We start from the raw sequence: 17,873 nt of genomic DNA on the forward strand, positions 1-17,873 counted from the left end.
AATTAGATAACATTATTAGGACTGAAAATTTTTTTAAAAATCTCCTGGCTGAAATGGAGCATTACAAGAACTCAATGTATAGGCAACTTTCAATAAACATTTGCTGATGGGGCAACTATCAACTGGGAAGTGAAAGTGATTTTGGAGGCTGCTCTTCAGCATTATCCTCTCAGGAGAACTGAAACATGTTAATGCTCTTCTGGTCACTTAAGGTCTGTGCTGTCCCTCCCTACTCAGGCCCTTGCTCCCTTTTGACTAGATTATTGCAATTATCTTATAACTGGTCACCCAAACTCCTCTGTGTCTCATAATTCTACTAGACTTATCTTCAGTATAGTTCCAACATAACAAGGCCACGTTCATTCACTAATTCAGTTGACACATATTTCTGAGTGTCTGCCATGCCAAGAATTCCACTACATCTTCAAGATACAAGAAAAAAGACAGTCAATCTTTCTATTGCTCTCCAATGCTTATCAGACAAAGTCCGAATTCCTTAGTATGGCATCTGAGGCCACTCGGTAATTTTCAGCCCCTCCCATCCCCATCTTAGTTTGCCAGAGCTGGTGGTTGGCTGAAGTAACAGGAATGTATTGGCACAGACTTTTGGAGGCTAGAAGTCTAAAATCAAGGTAATGGCATGGCTATGCTTTCTCTAAATGTTGTCAATTTCTGTAGATAGCTTTCTTGCAGTCATCTTTCACATGGAATGCTCTCTCAGCTTCTCCTTCTGGCTTTGACTTCCATGTCCAGTTTCCTTTTCTTCTAAAGATTCAAGCCATAGTGGACTAAGCCCCCACCTCATTCAGTTTGGGTACACTCTAACCAATAATATCTTTAAAGTTCCTGTTTTAAAATGGGTTCATGCCCACCGATATGCAGATTAAAAATTGAACATGTCCTTTGATGGGATACATTATTCAATCCCCAACTCCCTGACCCCAAACACCAAATGCTTTTGTTATTATTATTGCTTGGAGCTAATATTTATCTCCTAAACATATTTTTCACATAATCGCCAATACATCCATATTTTTGTTTCCTTTCCATCTATTCTCCCACCTATAGAAAGCATAGATTCCTTCAATTCAAGCTTTAGATCCTTGCCACTGCATACTGTAGTGAGACTCAGGGAATCTATGGGATGAAGGAGAAGGAGCAGTCAGAATAATTTAAATATTTTTGGATAGGGTATCTGGGTGAAATAACAGGGTAACTAGATTCAATAGAAATATAGAAAACAGAAGGACAAGCAGGATTTGTGAAGTTGGGAGGCACTGAGTTCAGTTTTGGAAGATCCATGGGGTCAGTTAGGTTTGACTTATTTATTGCTGAATCTTCAGTACTTATAATAAATTCTGGCCCACATTATAAGTAAATATTTGGTTTAATGAGTATAAGTTTGTAATCCTTGGTGAACAAGGAAAATGACTGATTATTTACTTTGATTTTTTGTTGAGTTAGAGTTTATGGAATAAAAATCATCCAATTCCCTTGAACAAGTGAGCTGATATCAACAATGAAATTTGTTTTTGTTAGTCTGTTCCTCATGGAAATTCACTCAAGACAAACCTGTTCTGATAAAAGTGATTTCAGAGTCAAAATGCTGTGCATTTTCATAATACTTCAAAGTTTTAATTCAATAATGCCCCTTGGCACTCCGAGCCCCTTTCCCTCTGAGAAATTCATATAAATGCATATCCACACATGTGTTGGTTTGAAACTGTTAAGTACCCCAGAAAAGCTGTGTTCTTCGAATTCGTTCTTGTGGGTGTAGAACTATCGTGGGTAGGACCTTTTGATTAGGTTGTTTCCATGGAGATGTGACTCAACCAATTCAAGGTGTGTCTTAATTCTCTTTACTGTAGTCCTTTGTGAAAGGATAAAAAAGACATTAAAAGCCAAGAGTGTTGGAGACCTTTAGACAGTGAAAAGAAATGCGCAGAAACATTTTGGAGATAGCTGATACAGAGCTTAGAGAGAGAGAAAAAAAATGCTCAGAGACACCAAGAGTGGAACCACAGGTCACAGAGAACAGGGAGAGGTGTTCCCAGAGGAGCAAGCAAGGACCTACAGAAACTCAGAGAAAATACCACTGAAATCAGGAGCTGAAAGCGATACAACCTGGGAGTAAAGGACCAGCAGATGCGAGCCATTTGCCTTCCCATGTGACAGTTTTAGTTTGTTAATGGTATCAGAATGCCATATACTAGAAATGGGTTGGCTTTTAAAAAGGGAATTTATTACAAGTTTACAGTTTTAAGGCCATAACAATGTCCAAACTAAGGGACATTATTTTCAAGGGAACATACCTTGACTCAAGAAAGGCATTGAGTCAAGAAAGGACTCAAAGATGGATCCAGATCACCTCTATCAGCTGGGAAGGCATGCGGCTGGCATCTGCTGGCTTTCTCTCCTGGCTTCTCATTTCAAAAGGCTTCCCTGGGGGGCATTTTCTTTCTGCTTCTCCAAATGTCTCTGCCTGTGTTGGCTTTGAAGTTTTCCAAAATGGTTCCCTCTTAAAGGACACCAGAAAGTGACACCACCTTCAACGGATAGAGGCACATCTCCATGGAAACCACCTAATCAAAAGGTCCCACCCACAACTGAGTGGGTCACATCTCCATGGAACAGCCTAATAAAAAAGATCCCACCCAACAATATTCCATATTACTGACATTAAAGAACATGGTTTTTCTGGAGTACACAACAGTTTCAAACCAGTACATAGAGGAACCTTGAAAGTATTGACCTTCTTTCAGAGAAGATATCTTCCTCTTGATACTTTAATTCAGACATTTTCATGGTATTAGAACTGTAAATTTGTAACCTAATAAATCCCCTTTGTAAAAGCCAATCCATTTCTGGTATTGCATTCCAGCAACTTTTGCAAACCAAATAACTCAGAACTTTAGAATATGACCTTATTTGGAAATAGTGTCATGTGGACATAATCAGTTAAGACAAAGTCATAATGGATTAGGACTGTCCCTTAATCCAATGACTATGTCTTCATAAGAATAGGAGAGGACACACAGAGAAGCCATATGGGGAAGAACACCATGTGAAAATAGAGGCAAAGACTGGAGTTATGCACCTACAAGCCAAGGATTGCCAAGAATAACCAGAAGCTCAGAGGAGGTAAGGAAAAATTCTTCTCTAGTGCCTTCAAAGGTAGCATGGTCCTGGAGACACCTTAATTTTGGATTTGTAGCTGCCACACCTGTGAGAGAATAAATTTCTGTTGGTTTGAAACACCTAATTTAAGGGTTTTTTTTTTTTTTTTTTTACGGCAGCCCTAAGAAACACATACACAATCAAATTAACCTGATTAGTTATAACGGTCCTTCCTTGTCTCAACTGGAGGTCTACTTGTCATTCTTTTTAAAGTCTATTAGCTTGAATACTAACTATTGCCATTACACTCTATGTAGCCTATTAACTGTGATTGAAAATTTTGTTAGATTTGTTTCCTTACATGGCTAGAAGAAACCCTCTAACATTGTTATTGTAAATCTGGTGAGAATTCCCATCAAATGGATGAATTATGGTTCATATTGAGCCACCAATAGTCTGTCATTTTCAACAGAGAATAGGTCAAGGATAATTTTGCAATTGAGGCTAGATTCTAGTGAAATCCCCTTTGTGAAGTTTTCCTTGATCTTCTTCTTCCTGTGCAGAGTTTATCAAAATTATAATAGCTGCCATGTGTGGAGCTCAGCAAATGCAAGGCACATAGAGCTGTTTTGCTTGGGCATGTTATTTAATTTACCAAGTTTCAGTTCCCTCATAGGTCGAGCAAGCAACATGATAATATTTAGCTCATTTAGTTCTTGAGAGTTTAAATGATAGAATTCATTTAAAGTACTTCATGATGTGTCTATCTCAGTAAAAATTCATAAATCTTAGTTATTGCTTTTATTGGCTATAACCTTAACCACAACAATTTGTGATAACTGACAAATGAGAATATCTTATATCCCACAATCAGGGCATGGTTGAATTGATTATTATAACTCTAGATAAGAAAATGATATGCAGCCATTAAGTATACCATTATAGAAGAATACATATTGACATGGAAAAAAGTTCCACTGCTAAGTGAAAAAGTAGGCTGCAAATAGTTTGCTCTAAGAATAGACTGGAAAAGCATTATCAAAATATGACTAATGATTATATCTGCATTATGGGATTTTAATTTTGCTTTTGTGATTTTCTGCATTTTCACTGTTTTTCAGAGTATTATTTCTGTTATTAGAGTAAACTCTTTACAAGAAGTCCATGGTCCTTTCTATTCAGTGTGTAATTCTATCCATTATTAATCTACATACAGATATTGACTGTACATATCACTCAACTCACTAACTGTGTTAGTTTGCAAGCTGCTGGAGTGCGAGTTACCAGAACTGGAATGGCTTTTAAAAACAGGAATTTAATAAGTTACAAGATTACAATTCTAAGGCCATGAATATGTCCCAAGGGGGAACATACCTTAAATCCAAAGAAAGGGCGGATGAAGTTCAGGATTTCTCTCTCACCTGGGAGGGCATATGGTGGTGTTGCTAGCTTTCTCTTGTCATTTCACCATGCTTCCCCAGGGGCGTTTTCCTTCTGCTCTCTCTGAGCTCTGCTCTGAGGCTTCTAATTTCTGTCACTTCTGTTTCTCTCCAAAATATTTCCTCTTTTAAACGATTCCAGTAAACCAATCATGACCCACCTGGGATGGGTGGAGTCACATCTTCATTTAATCAAAAGTCACACCCACAATTGAATGCGTCACATCTTCAGGAGATAATCTAATTTAAAAATTCCAACCTGCAGTATTGAATCAGGATGAAAAGAAATGATTCCTCTGGCAAGATTGGATTGGGATTAAAACATGGCTTTTTGAGGGTATATAATACTTTCAAATCAGCACAGTATCCCAGCAGTTTGAGATTTTATAATACAAAGAACTTTTCAGTAAACTGATAATGTGTGGCCACACAGAGCATGGGTATATCCCCTTTAAGCCATTGATAGATACTCTCATGAAGGAGTTGGTGGCCCTTGAATGCTATAAAAATGTTACATGTTCATAGTTATTCTGACATAAGGGACACCTTAGTTTAGTCATCTCAATACCTACTCCAATCTTCTGTCTTTCTGCCTCCACTATAAAGACTGAAAAGTCAACATTACCATCTGTTCTTTCCAATCAGGAATGGCAAGGTAATCAACTGGAGCAATGAGATAGGAATTAAAATCTGTTCTTTGGTGGTAGATATTACAGAGAAGCTTATGCTTTGGTGATAAAGTGACATCATCACCAGCACATCCTTTCCCTCCTTCTAAATGTCTGGAATGTAGATGCGATCGAGGCATTCCACTTGTCTTACAACTGTCCCAAAGGCCAAGAGATTCCCACAGATGCCAGCCCTGACATCAAAAACAACTGAATCAATGTCAACAAAAGTTCTTCCAATCCTTTCATGAAATGAGGAAAACAAATGTCTATCAGTTTATGCAACCATTAGGCAGTTTTTGTAACACCAAAATATTCTTAATCATTCTTACCTAATGCCACTAGAAGCCAGATTCAGTTGTTTTTCTCTTTCTTTTGTTATAATCATGCTTTCCTTCCTTTTGGATTGACTTGGATTTTCCCCTACTGACTCGATTCATTATGGAGTAGTGAACTAGTCCCCCAAATACTTGTTTCCAATTCAGAGGGAGGGAGAGAGAGAGAGAATGGGGGAGGGAGGGAGAGATGGGGGATGCGGAGAAGGAAAAAAGGAGAGAGAGAAGGACAGAAAGAGAGAAAGAAAGAGAGAGAGAAGGAAAGAAAGGGAGGTTACAAAAATGGGACATTTGAGCTCCCTATATACCTTTTGTCAATAACATATTGCCCTATAAAGCTAGCATCTTTACCATATCATCAACCTTCACATTTGTTTTACTGTGGCTAATTCACATCTTCCTCTATCTTCTGCCTAACACCCTTCAACACTAATCCAGGACTAGGAAAGTAAGAGATGGGGGACTAAATCTGATAAAATATATGGCTGTCATCTAGGACTCAAAGAAGAAATGATGCAGAGCATGCCCCAGAAAAGTTCAGAAGAAATTTTTTATGTTTTCATTTTCCCTTTCCCCAATTCTATCATTATCCTGGCTCTTTCTTCTGGGGGTTTAGTAACCTCATAACAGCGTCTGATTCACTGAAGCCTGAACTATCTTACTCAGGCTATCTATATCTGTGTGATTATCTCCTCCTACCACCTCTCTCCAGTAAAATGCCCCCTGCCTTGCCCTGCTTATTGTTTGGAAAGCAATCTGATTACATTGCATCGTAGGCACAACTGTGCTTTTCCTGAGCCTCTTGCTTGGCTCACATTCTGGGATGTGACAAAGCCCCCAGAAGCACACTTTGGACTTTATTATTAAGGGAACCTCCAACCCCAGCCTGGGAATCTGATTTATTTTTTTTGTTCCTGGAGAGGTGCCTAGACCTTGACATTCTGGGAACTTTACAATGAGATGCCCTCTTAACCAAAAAGAGAAAAATGAGCTACTGTGGAAACTCTATTTCTAATTTAAATTAAAAAAAATCTGTATCAGATATATTAGGAGAAAGAGTGAAACAAATATAGATTGGTTTTAGTAAGAGCTCTCCATGGATTTCTCAGTGGGCTACTGAGTCCTCTTACTAAACAAATAAATGGTTTGCTTGTCATGGCTTATTCGACTTTGAAAAATACAAATGATTCTTGTTTATAGAAATAGCTTCTATTTTACAATGTAACTCAATGACCAATATGGATATTATTAAATAAGTGACAGTTAATTGTGATGTAAATCTTATTGGCTTATAAGCACTAACTTCTGCTCATTATACTTGCTTTCCAGGATTCACTTTTGAAGAGCCATGCACTTTTGGCTTATAACTTTTAATAGAATGGAGGGAATCCTAATGAGTAGAAAGAAAGATGATTTGATTTATTTTACTATGTCTGCTGCCATGAAATGTTAAAGTAGATTTTTTTATTAGAGAAATTGTGCCTTTACAGAATAGTCATGCATAAAATATAGGATTCTCATATACTACCCTATTATTAACAGCTTGCTTTGGCATGGAATATTTGTTACAATTCATGATAGAACATTTTTATAATTTTACTATTCACTATGGCCTATGGTTTAATTTAGGATTCACTGTTTGGATAGTGTAGATCCGTGGATTTTAACATTTTTATTCTATTACCACATATACAATATAACATTTCCCCCATTTAATCTCATTCAGATATATATTTCAGTTCAGTTAATGCCCTCACAATGTTGTTTTACCATCACTGCTATCCATTACTAAAGCATTTCCATCATTCCAAATAGGAATCTTGTATATTTCAAACTTTAACTCCCCCCACTCTTTTTCTTCTAGATTATGACTTTCTGAGTTTGTTTTTTATAACTGTTTCAAATCTTAAGTAGTTTTTAAAATGTTATGTACAAAGAAGAGATGTTTGGTAATAATTCACAACTTCAATATTCTCTGGTTCCATGACTCATTTTATGAGCTGAGTGCAGTGAAATTGCATTGCTTCGTTAAATCCTCCTCCAAACATCCTGATGACCCATACTGGATGTAATTTACTGAGACTTTACTCCACAGACTTCTCTTCTGTTTTAACAATATATAGCAATGTACAGATGGTCTTTACCCAGTGGATTCATACTCAAAAAATAAGTTCTAATATTTTTCCATACAAACTAGTTTATAAAACACATTTTTAATGACTCTATTATCCATTCAGTTGTAGAAACCAGAAAAATGGGAGCCATAATAGAAGATATTCTGTCTTCAAATTATTGTCCATGTTGACACTAGATTGAATATTTTGAAGCAATTATCTGATCTTATACTGACCCAGCTCACAATATGACAATGACTCCCCAGTAATCTTCTGCTTGGCAAACAAAGTCTTTCCTAAATTTGTCTCTTTTTTTACCTGCTAATTCTTACCTCTTGATACATACTTCCCCAAACAAATGCTTTTGTAATCTTGTAGTACTTTGATTTTGAGAAGACAGAGACCATCTTACTTTTCTGGGTTTCTGTGTAGTAAATAATTCGATCTTGCCCAAAGAGAATTCTTGCTTTTGTCCTTAGCTTGTGGGAGGTAATCTACTTTAAAGGAATGTCATTGTTTAGGGTGGGGTTGGTCACATTGGGTTTTAGGTAGGTCTGGCCACACCCTATAGTTTTAGAGTGACGCTGACCAAGTCTGGAAGATCAACCATGATCTTTAAAGTGGGGACTTTGAAGCATGTGGTATAAGTCAACTTGGAAACTGAGTTCAATCAATGGACAATCAATTACTCAATCACAACTATATATAAAGCCCCAATAAACACTCTGGCCACTGAAATTCAGGTGAGGTTCCCTGGTTGACAAGAGTCCATGCATATTGTCACACATTGTTTCTGGGAGAGTAACTATTTGGAAGCCTCCCAGACTGCTCTCTGTATCTATCTCCTCCTTTAGCTGACTTTAATTTAGCATGCTTCTATCTCTGTTCCTTGTAATAAACTGTAAAAATGAGTATCACAGCTCTCAGTGAGTTCTGTGAGTACTACTAGAATATTAGTAGTATTCTATAATTCAGTATTTCCATATGAGTCTTAGGATCAGTTTGTCAATTTCTACAAAAAGAATTTTGATAAGGATTACTTTGAATCTGTTGATAAATCTGTGAAGTATGTCATACAGTAGTATGACATTAATCAAATGTCATAGTGGTTTTGGGAACTCCTGAGCTTGCAGTTATTGTCAGAAGTGAAGGTGGTCTTGGGGAGGACTGTGTGCCACTAAACTTGATAGTTGGCTCGAAACTTTGCAATTAGGTTGACTCCAGGTAGCCTCGGACTAGAATGCCTCCTTTCCCTTATAGAGCAGGTTAAAAACCACACGTTCCAAGGTTCAAATTAATCCAGATTAAAAGAGAGAAGTAAAACTACCACCATTTGTAGATGATAGCATCTGGCATAAATATAATTCTAAGAATTCACACACACAAACTATTGGAACTAATAGATAAATCCAGCCAAGTTGCAGGATATAACATCAATATCTAAATATCAATCGTATTTCTTTACTTCAGCACTGAACAATCTGAAAGTGAAATTAAGAAAATAATTCCTCTAACAATAGTATCAAGAAGAATAAAAGAATTAAGAATAAATTTTAAAAAAAGAAATGCAAAAATGATACTCAGAAAATGATCTAAATGAATGGAAAGACATTCCATGCACATGGATTGGAAGACAATATTGTTAAGACGCCAATACTTCACAGATTTATCAACAGATTTGAAGTAATCCTTATCAAAATTCTTTTTGTAGAAATTGACAAACTGATCCTAAAATTCATATGGAAATGCAAAAGACCCAGAAAAGCCAAAATAATATCAAAAAGAGAAGGCTGGAGGACTCACACTTCCCAATTTCAAGTAAACGGACACTAATCAAGGTTCTGGCATAAAGATAGATGCTAAGATAAATGGAATATAATTGAGAGTCTAGAAATAAATCTGTACTTTTATGGTCAATTAATTTTTGATGAGGGTGTTAAGACAATTCAATAGGGAAAAAGAACAATCTTTTCAAAAAATGGTGCTAAGACAGATGAATAGCCACATGCAAAGAATGAAGTTGGACCCTACCCTCATACCATGTACAAAAAATTACTCAAAATGGGCCAAAGACCTCAAAGAAGTGATAAAACTACAAAATTTTCAGAACACATAGGTGTAAATCTTCATGACATTGGATTAGGCAATAGTTTCTTAGATATGACACCTAAAGCATAACCAAGGAAGGGAAAAATACATAAATTTCACTTCAACAAAGCTGAAAACTTTTGTGCTTCAAAGGATACTATTAACAAAGTAAAAGATAACTCACAAAATGGGAGAAAATATTTGAAACCACATATCTGATAAGGGTCTATAATCCAGGATATACAAAGAACTGCTGCAACACAATAAAAGGACAACCCAAATGTTAAAATGGGCAAAAGATCTGAATAGGCATTTCTCCAAGAAATGTCAGTCAAAGCCAAAATGAAATACCATTTCACCCTCACTAGGATGGCTTCAATAAAAAATATGGACAATAAAAAATATTGGTGAACATATGTTGAAATTGGATTATTTCTAAATTGCTGGTGGGTATGTAAAATGATATAAGACACTTTGGAAAACAATTCACCAGTTCCTCAAAAGCTAAACATGCAGTTACTATATTACCCAACAATTCCATTTTTATGTATATACTGAAAATGATTGAAAACTTACGCTCACAAGAAAAATAGGTATGCAAATATTCATATTAGCATTATTCAATAGCAATCAAAAATTTTGAATCAACCCAAATGTCCATCAACTGACAAATGGATAAACAAAATGAAGTATATCCATCCAACAAAATATCATTTAGCCATAAATGATATAAAATGCAATGAAGTACTGACACATGTTACAAAATGGATGAACTTTGAAAATATTATGCTAAGTGAAAGAAGCCATAATCAAAGATGACATATGATTGCATTTATAAAATATTTAGACTAGGCAAAACTATAAAAACAGAAAGTAGATTAGAGATTTCCAGGGGCTGAGATAAGGGAGGGACTGGTGTTATTGCTTATGAGTATTGGGTTTGGTTTAAGGGTGATGAAAATGTTTTAGTATTAGCTAGTGGTGATGATTGTACATTCTTGGGAGCACCACTGAATTACACACTTTAAATTTTATGGTATGTGAATTTTATCTCAATTAACAAAAACCAGGTAAAATATTAGCTCTTTCGTGGAAATATTCTTAACTCCAAAGACTACTTTTGGCACCACTTTCTCAATAATAAACATTTCTTTGTAATATTCAGCAGGTACAGACTATTTAGTATAGTATAGTGAATATGCAGGTGGGCTGTCGAGACAGAATTCCTTCACTCAAATTTATTTCTAGCTATAAGATACTGGGAAAACTATTTGCTCCCACTAAATCTCAATTTCTTCATCTGTAAAATGGTGATAATAATACACCTAGTTCATAGGGTTGTGTGAAGATTATCTGAATTAATATTATAAAACACCTAGAAAAGTAGCAGACATGAACACTTGATAAATTTACTATTATTATTATTAAGGCAATTGCTGTATTATATAGTATGTATGTATTATTATTATTGTTACTATTAGTTTGCTGTATCTCTTTAGTAGGGTATCTCTGTACCCTACTTTCTATCTTGATAAGCACTCAATATTGTTTTCTCAGGTCCCAGGGTCAAACTGGAGTCTACCATGCCACTTCAACATCAAATGCTCAAATGCAGCTGATAATATCACTGGACAAATAGTGTAGAAATGATCAAGAGGTTGGATCCTAATCATTGGTTGAAGTTTGGTTGGTTGGACATACCAAGTATGTTGCAAACAGCTTCTTCTAGAACACACATTTGAGTAAATGGCCACCGAGTTCAGTCAATTCAGTGAGGAGGAACCCACCTCTTTACTAGAGTTTTTGGGGATTCAGAGAAAGCCCTGAGAAAGAATTTTTCCCTGAGAAGTCCTGGACTCTTGGTGCCTAAAAGACTGCTTACACATTCTTGCGTAAGAGATCCTAGGAAAAAAAATAAATTATATAGTAGCATACATTTTCTTTCCTATAGTTTTCATGTCTGTTTCACCCTTCAGTCTATAATCTGCCAGCATGACACATGTATTTTTGAAGTGACAACAAATCCTGTTTATTCTCTAAAGGAGTTTTTCTCTTATATGCTCCAGGAAAGAAAATTTTATACACAAATGAGTTCAGTTTTTTGCCTTACACACCAGACCTTGCAACTGAACCTAAATAACATTTTTTGAAGTTCACCCTCAGATCTACTCAGCAGGAGTGCAAAACAAGAGGAGAAACTGGCTCATTACTTATTTTAAAGGAGGATGAGTTCCAGAAAAAAAATTAAAGCCATGAAAATATTTGTCTTGAGGCACATATTTTAGATTGGGAAAAAGAGCTAAAGGGGAATTTTTTACATGAGCTTATAAAGCAGCGTACTGAAAATATATCAATTAATACAACATATTAACATGCAAAAAGAAGAAAATGCTTTTGTAGAAAATGTTTTTTGTTAAATAGCATTCCATTAAAATGAACTTTAAGCCATTCTAAGAAATAATGATTTTTCTTTTTCACCCAATAAAGGATTTCATATTGTATAATATGGAACAGAAAAAATACTTAGACACACACACTATATATATATATATGTGGTATATATATATATATATACCCCTTTATGTGGGACATGACATCCAGGGGAGAAAGTCTCCCTGGCCGCTGGCAGTGTGGGAGAGGACTCCCAGGGATGAATTTGGCCCTGGCACTGTGGGATCAACAATTCCAACCTGACCAAAAGGGGGAAAAGAAGTGTAACTAATAAAGAATCAATGGCAAAGAGAGTTCAAATAGAGTTGAGAGGCTACTCTGGAGGTTGCTCTTATGCAAGCTTCAGGCAGACTTTGCTTCCAAGCCCCAACCAGGACCCATATCAAACTCTGAAACATGTTTGACAATTGATTGTGGTGCTATGCTTTGATATGTATTGCTTTTTTGTACATATGTTATTTTTCACAAAAAGGAAAAAAAGTCAATTGTGATGATAAGAAAATATTTATGCCTTCTAGCTTCCTATATTCTGGAGCAGCTAGAAAGAAAAATCTGAGAGGATTGTATGGTAGCCCATTACAAACTCTGGAATCTGTCCTGTGACTACTTGTTGACGAGTGCTTTGAAAACCATTGTTTTTATTTCTTTGCTTTGTATATATATTATCTTATACAATTAAAAAGTTAAAATATATATAAATAAATATATATTTAAATTTTTATTTATTTTATAAAACAGAACTATACATGCACACACATGGACAGAGCTACACATACACACACACACACACACAAATATTTACAATGATTTTGGAATACAGAGTAGTATTTGATCTACTAGTCAGTGAAGCAGTAGATATATTAAAATTTTAGACGAAATGTTTAGAACAGGCCTGACATTGGCAAACATCACTTTAATTGTGTTTTCTTTACCCAGGAGGAAGATCAAGTATTTTCCTTCAGTTTAACATCATGAGGAATGAGTGAAATTTAAACTTTCTTTCAGGCCAGAAAAACAAATTTTCTCAGCATTGAAAGACATAGCAGATGCAAGGTCTTTCAAACTGAATTTCAAATTCTCCCCTGGGCACCCTGCCGAGGCAAGTTCTTTCAAATGGAATTTTGAATTCTCCTCTGATTTTTCCCTTATATGATGGGCAAGGGAAGGAAATTTTGTTATACCACAAAACGTATACATATTTTGGTTCATTCCTGAGGGAGACAGTTCAGGAGAAAGGATGGATTACTTCAATTTTCCATGTCCCTCAGCCCTACCATTCTTTCAGGTGCTTTGGGTCAGGTGATCATGCAATCAGCTCTGTCCTCCATCACTCAGAATGACCTCCCTATAAAATATTCTCCATACACCCTAAGGCTCTCTTGATTATCTTTGTCCCAAAAGAGTTCTCTTCTTTGAACTCCATTAGCCCTCCCTATTTACATACCCACTGAGTGGCTTTTTAGCAGTGCTTACTTATTTCTTTGTATTTGCTATTGTACACGTGACTCATCCTGTAAAGTAGAGATGGTGACCATTTCTCTCATGAGGTTTTTCAGTAGATTTATTCACTAATATAAAAAATACATGCGGGCTCTGTGTGCAACCCAGAGGAAAAAAAATAAGTAGCATTATAAAATAGAGGAGAAAAACAGTGGGGAAGGAAAATGAATGTTCTATGAACAGACAAATTCAAGAGACTTTAGAAGTTCATTTTAATTGGTAGCCCTTAGCATCCACTCAACAAAGTCAGGAATAATATTACTTATAATCACAGCATGCTCTGAATGCAGCTTATGCTAACGAAATAGAAAAATAATTTAAAATTGCAAAAATCTCTTTTTCTCCCTGGGCAAAGTTTCTCTCATGGAAAGGATGGCTGTTCAACTATCAAAGCCATTTGTTTTGACTTTTAACTGTCCTGCAGCAACAGTTATGTCAAGCCCATAATGTACTAATCTTTTTTTTTAATGACATCTGATACAATTAGCTTCTATAATGTCCTAAGCTAAATTTGTCTTGTTTATTTCCAGTTAACTTTATAGGGATTGGACGTTTCTTTCTTCTCTTCTCTTATCCTCCCCCCTACTGCCCTCTCTCCCTTCTCCTCTCCTCTTCTCTTCCCTCTTCTCCCTCTACCACTGACCCATTCATGTTTATCATTTATATTTGTTGGAGAATGACTCTTGCTTCCACACTTTTCTCTAGAGAATGAGTACACATAATTCTTTAAATTTCATCTCATTGTTATAAGAAATGCCCATCCTCCTGTGGCAAATATGGTGCTTGCCCTGGAATACAAGGGTGAGTAAAACCAGACCTGGTCCTGCCTGTATGAGTTCATGGTCTCATAGGGGCAAGTAACTGATCCAGGGTTTACATTAATGATTGCATAACCACAAATGAGGCAATCTCCTGAAAGAAAGGTTTCCAGGTTTCTGAGAAAGAATAAAAGAGAAACGATCCAGGAATGGGACATTAGGAAAGGATCTAAGGAATTTCCAGCTTATGATGACGTATGGGACTGAGTAGGTTATTTTTGAAACAGAAATCTGATTAATCCCACCCTCACCCCAAATTCAATATAAATCCTTTCAATGACTTCCTATTGCTCTCAAGATAATGAACATAAACCCTGCTTAATGTCGAAGGTCATTTTGCACCAACTCTTCTTTCTCATTTTACATGTTGGTCTCTCTATGTCTCTTTTAAGTTATCGGAAAGCTCCATCCACTCTCCTGACACTTCAAGAGCATTGAACCTGCCCTTCCCTTCCTCTAGAATGATCTGCTTATAGATCAGCAAGTGGCTTTATTTGTCATGCCTATAATTTAGACCTTAGCTGCTAAACTGTGATTGGGTTGTGGTTTATAAAGTTCGTTCTGATGGTGGTACTCAAAACAGATAGAGGCTTCTACCAGAGTGCAGACATGAGAGTTGGTAATGGTTAGTAAGGGCAGAAGAGAAGAAAAGGAGGAAAGAGGTCTGAAAGAAACATGTGCAGTTCCTGAAAAGAAGCATGGTACAGTGAAAAGCATATACATTTACAAATAAGTTGAAACTTGAATCTTGGTTCTGACAGTTTTGAGATAGACAGCTTTAGAGATAATATTTAATCTCTTGGAGTCCCAGTTTTTCAGCCAGAAACAATTAGCACAGTCCAGGCTTGTTGTGACAATTTTAGACAGAATTTGGGAAATGCCCCAAACAATATTGGACCAGAGTAGACACCCAGTAAATAATTGCCATGGTAGTTAAAAGTGGTGGGGCTAGTAATTTTTGTTGTTACTACTTGAAAATTATCAGGAGGTAATGGAAAGTCTAGAGATAATTACCCAACATTGGATGATAATCCTTCAACCACCTGAATGATACAAAGAGCATTCCTAGTTTGCCAGCATGAAGGAACTGTGGCTTTCATATGAAATCATCAACAGCATTTCACAATATTATTTCTGAATATTAATTTCTTTTTCTATAATCTCTGGGAGTGAGGACAATCTCACAGCCATCCTCTTCTATGAATCTAACACTTGATATTTGTTTCAATGTACTGGATATTTGTTTATTTGGTATCTCCTACCTAGACTAGTTGCTCTTGCAACTAATTGGTCTTTTTATTTATTTATTTTTTTGCATAGAACATGTACTAGTAGTATCTTAGAAATATTTGATAGCTGTATAAAGAATGCATTAATGCATAATTCTGTCTTTACCTTGTGACAAGCAAAAGAAAACTCACAATGTCCAGTGAAGGAATTTGGAGTGATCTGTTCAACAGAACACCTCCTTGAATTCAAATAATCTTACACGAACTAGAAATATTTTCCTTCATGAAAATAGTAATAGACAAAGTGTGATTCTTCTGCCTTGGTCAGCCAGCACATTTGATTAATGCTCCATATATGATCAGCATGGGAAAGAGACTAAAATGTTGGAGCCCTGTTTTCTCCATGTGGCCAAATGGACCTTCCTTCAATATTGGATTTAATTTTTACAAGACATATCTCTAAATTTTTGCACTTTTTAGCTTTAGTTTTCTTTAATCTCTAGGTTTCTGCACTTTTTAGCGTTAGTTTTCTTCTTTCACTAGAATGGTCTTAGGCGTTATTAATGGTAAATGTATTGAAAAACTTGCAGTGGAATTTTTCTTCTTTCTGAATTATTTATGTCAGGGTAGATTGTTCAAAATCTGTAAGTCAAAGAACTGAAAGGGATGTTAAACAAGCTCATTCCTGGGTTGCCTCCAGACAGGACTGTTTTGCTAAACAGTCAAACAGATAGGGAGCTAATCTGAAAGAGCAATCCTCTGTAAAATGTTCCAGGACTTCACAATCTCCCCACTGGGAAACTATTCAATATCTTTTGCACTGTAAGTCCATATTCTTCCTTAAGTACAGATGAAGAACCTTCACCCTTTGGGAGCAATTGGGTTCTTCAATATCTAAGGAAGTCATGAGTACTAGATATAGCAGATTTAATCTTAATATGAGGTGGGTTGATACTGAACCAAGTTTATTATCTTTCGTTTTTCTCCTTCAACATTTTATTTGAGTGGGATGGTTCATTTTATTACTTCTGAGGAGAGGAAACGTACTCTGCAGTACTGAACCCTCCATGACCCTCCTTGCCCTGTCTTAGTCTCTCAATACATATTTATTGAAAATGCACTGATTTCCAAATGCTGTACAAGGCATTGGAAATTCAGCAGTGGATAATACAGCTCCATCCTCCTAGAGCTTACCATCTAACAGAGTAGTCTCACTCTGCCTTCTTCTTTTTTTCTTCTTCTCCCTTCCACTCACTCTAATCTGTCTTGTGGGGATGTAATGGATTTGGAATTGGAGGAGGTAGTCTCTTAACTTAGACTATACAGGTGATAGCTTGAAACTGTTATGTACCCCACAAAAGCTGTGTCCTTTTTCCTGATCCAATCTTGTAGGGACAGTCATATTTTTTAAAATCCTAATGCAACACCGCCAAGGGAAACTGAGTGGATTATTTCTATGGAGATGTGGCATGCCCATTTGTGGGCAGGAACTTTTGTTTAGATGGAGTTCTTACTCTTCCTATTCCAGGTGGGTCTTGAATTGTTTACTGGGGTCCTTCAAAAAGGGAGACATTTTGGAGAACGCTCAGAGCTGACAGAGACACAGACATTTGGAGATGCTTGGAGTGCTGACAGAGAGAGCAGATACTGAGACACAAGATGTTCAGAGATGCAGAGCCCAGCAGATCTTGCCATGTGCCTTCCCATGAAATGCTAAGCAAGCCAGACCCACAGTTGTGTCTTGGAGGAGCTAAGTGAAGACCCACAGATGCTTAGAAAGGAAACCACTGGAATCAAAAGCTGGAAGCAATGTAACCAAGAAAAAGGGCCAGCAGGCACCAACCATATGCCTTCCCATGTGACAGACATCAACCTTTCTTGAGTCAAGGTATCTTTCTCTGGATGCCATAGTTAAACATTTTCATAATTTTGGAATTTCAAACTTATAATGAAATAAATTTCCTTTTTAAAAGCCACTCCATTTCTGGTATATTGCATTCCAGCAGCATTTAGCAAACTAAAAAGTTGGTCCAGACCCAATTCCAAAAATCTACAAGGGTAGTCTGAATAGTTGGGAAAACCAAATCTTTGAGCAAAAAGGTCAATGACAAATA

At 36.4% G+C, this 17,873-nt stretch overlaps 1 protein-coding gene and 1 long non-coding RNA gene across 3 annotated transcripts in view; one reads left to right on the forward strand and one right to left on the reverse strand.

The window, feature by feature from the left end:
• The window catches only part of KCNIP4 (potassium voltage-gated channel interacting protein 4), a 249,969-nt gene that overhangs the window by 170,535 nt on the left and 61,561 nt on the right, over nucleotides 1-17,873 (reverse strand). The window lies entirely within an intron of this gene.
• LOC143663082 (uncharacterized) overlaps nucleotides 2,979-17,873 on the forward strand; it is an 81,901-nt gene continuing 67,006 nt past the window's right edge. For both annotated transcript variants that reach the window (XR_013165797.1, XR_013165796.1), the window contains exon 1: nucleotides 2,979-3,141. This is a non-coding gene — a long non-coding RNA (uncharacterized LOC143663082). The remainder of the gene's footprint in view (nucleotides 3,142-17,873) is intronic.

Source organism: Tamandua tetradactyla, chromosome 19 (genome assembly GCF_023851605.1).
Source record: "Tamandua tetradactyla isolate mTamTet1 chromosome 19, mTamTet1.pri, whole genome shotgun sequence".
Taxonomy (NCBI): Eukaryota; Metazoa; Chordata; class Mammalia; order Pilosa; family Myrmecophagidae; genus Tamandua; species Tamandua tetradactyla.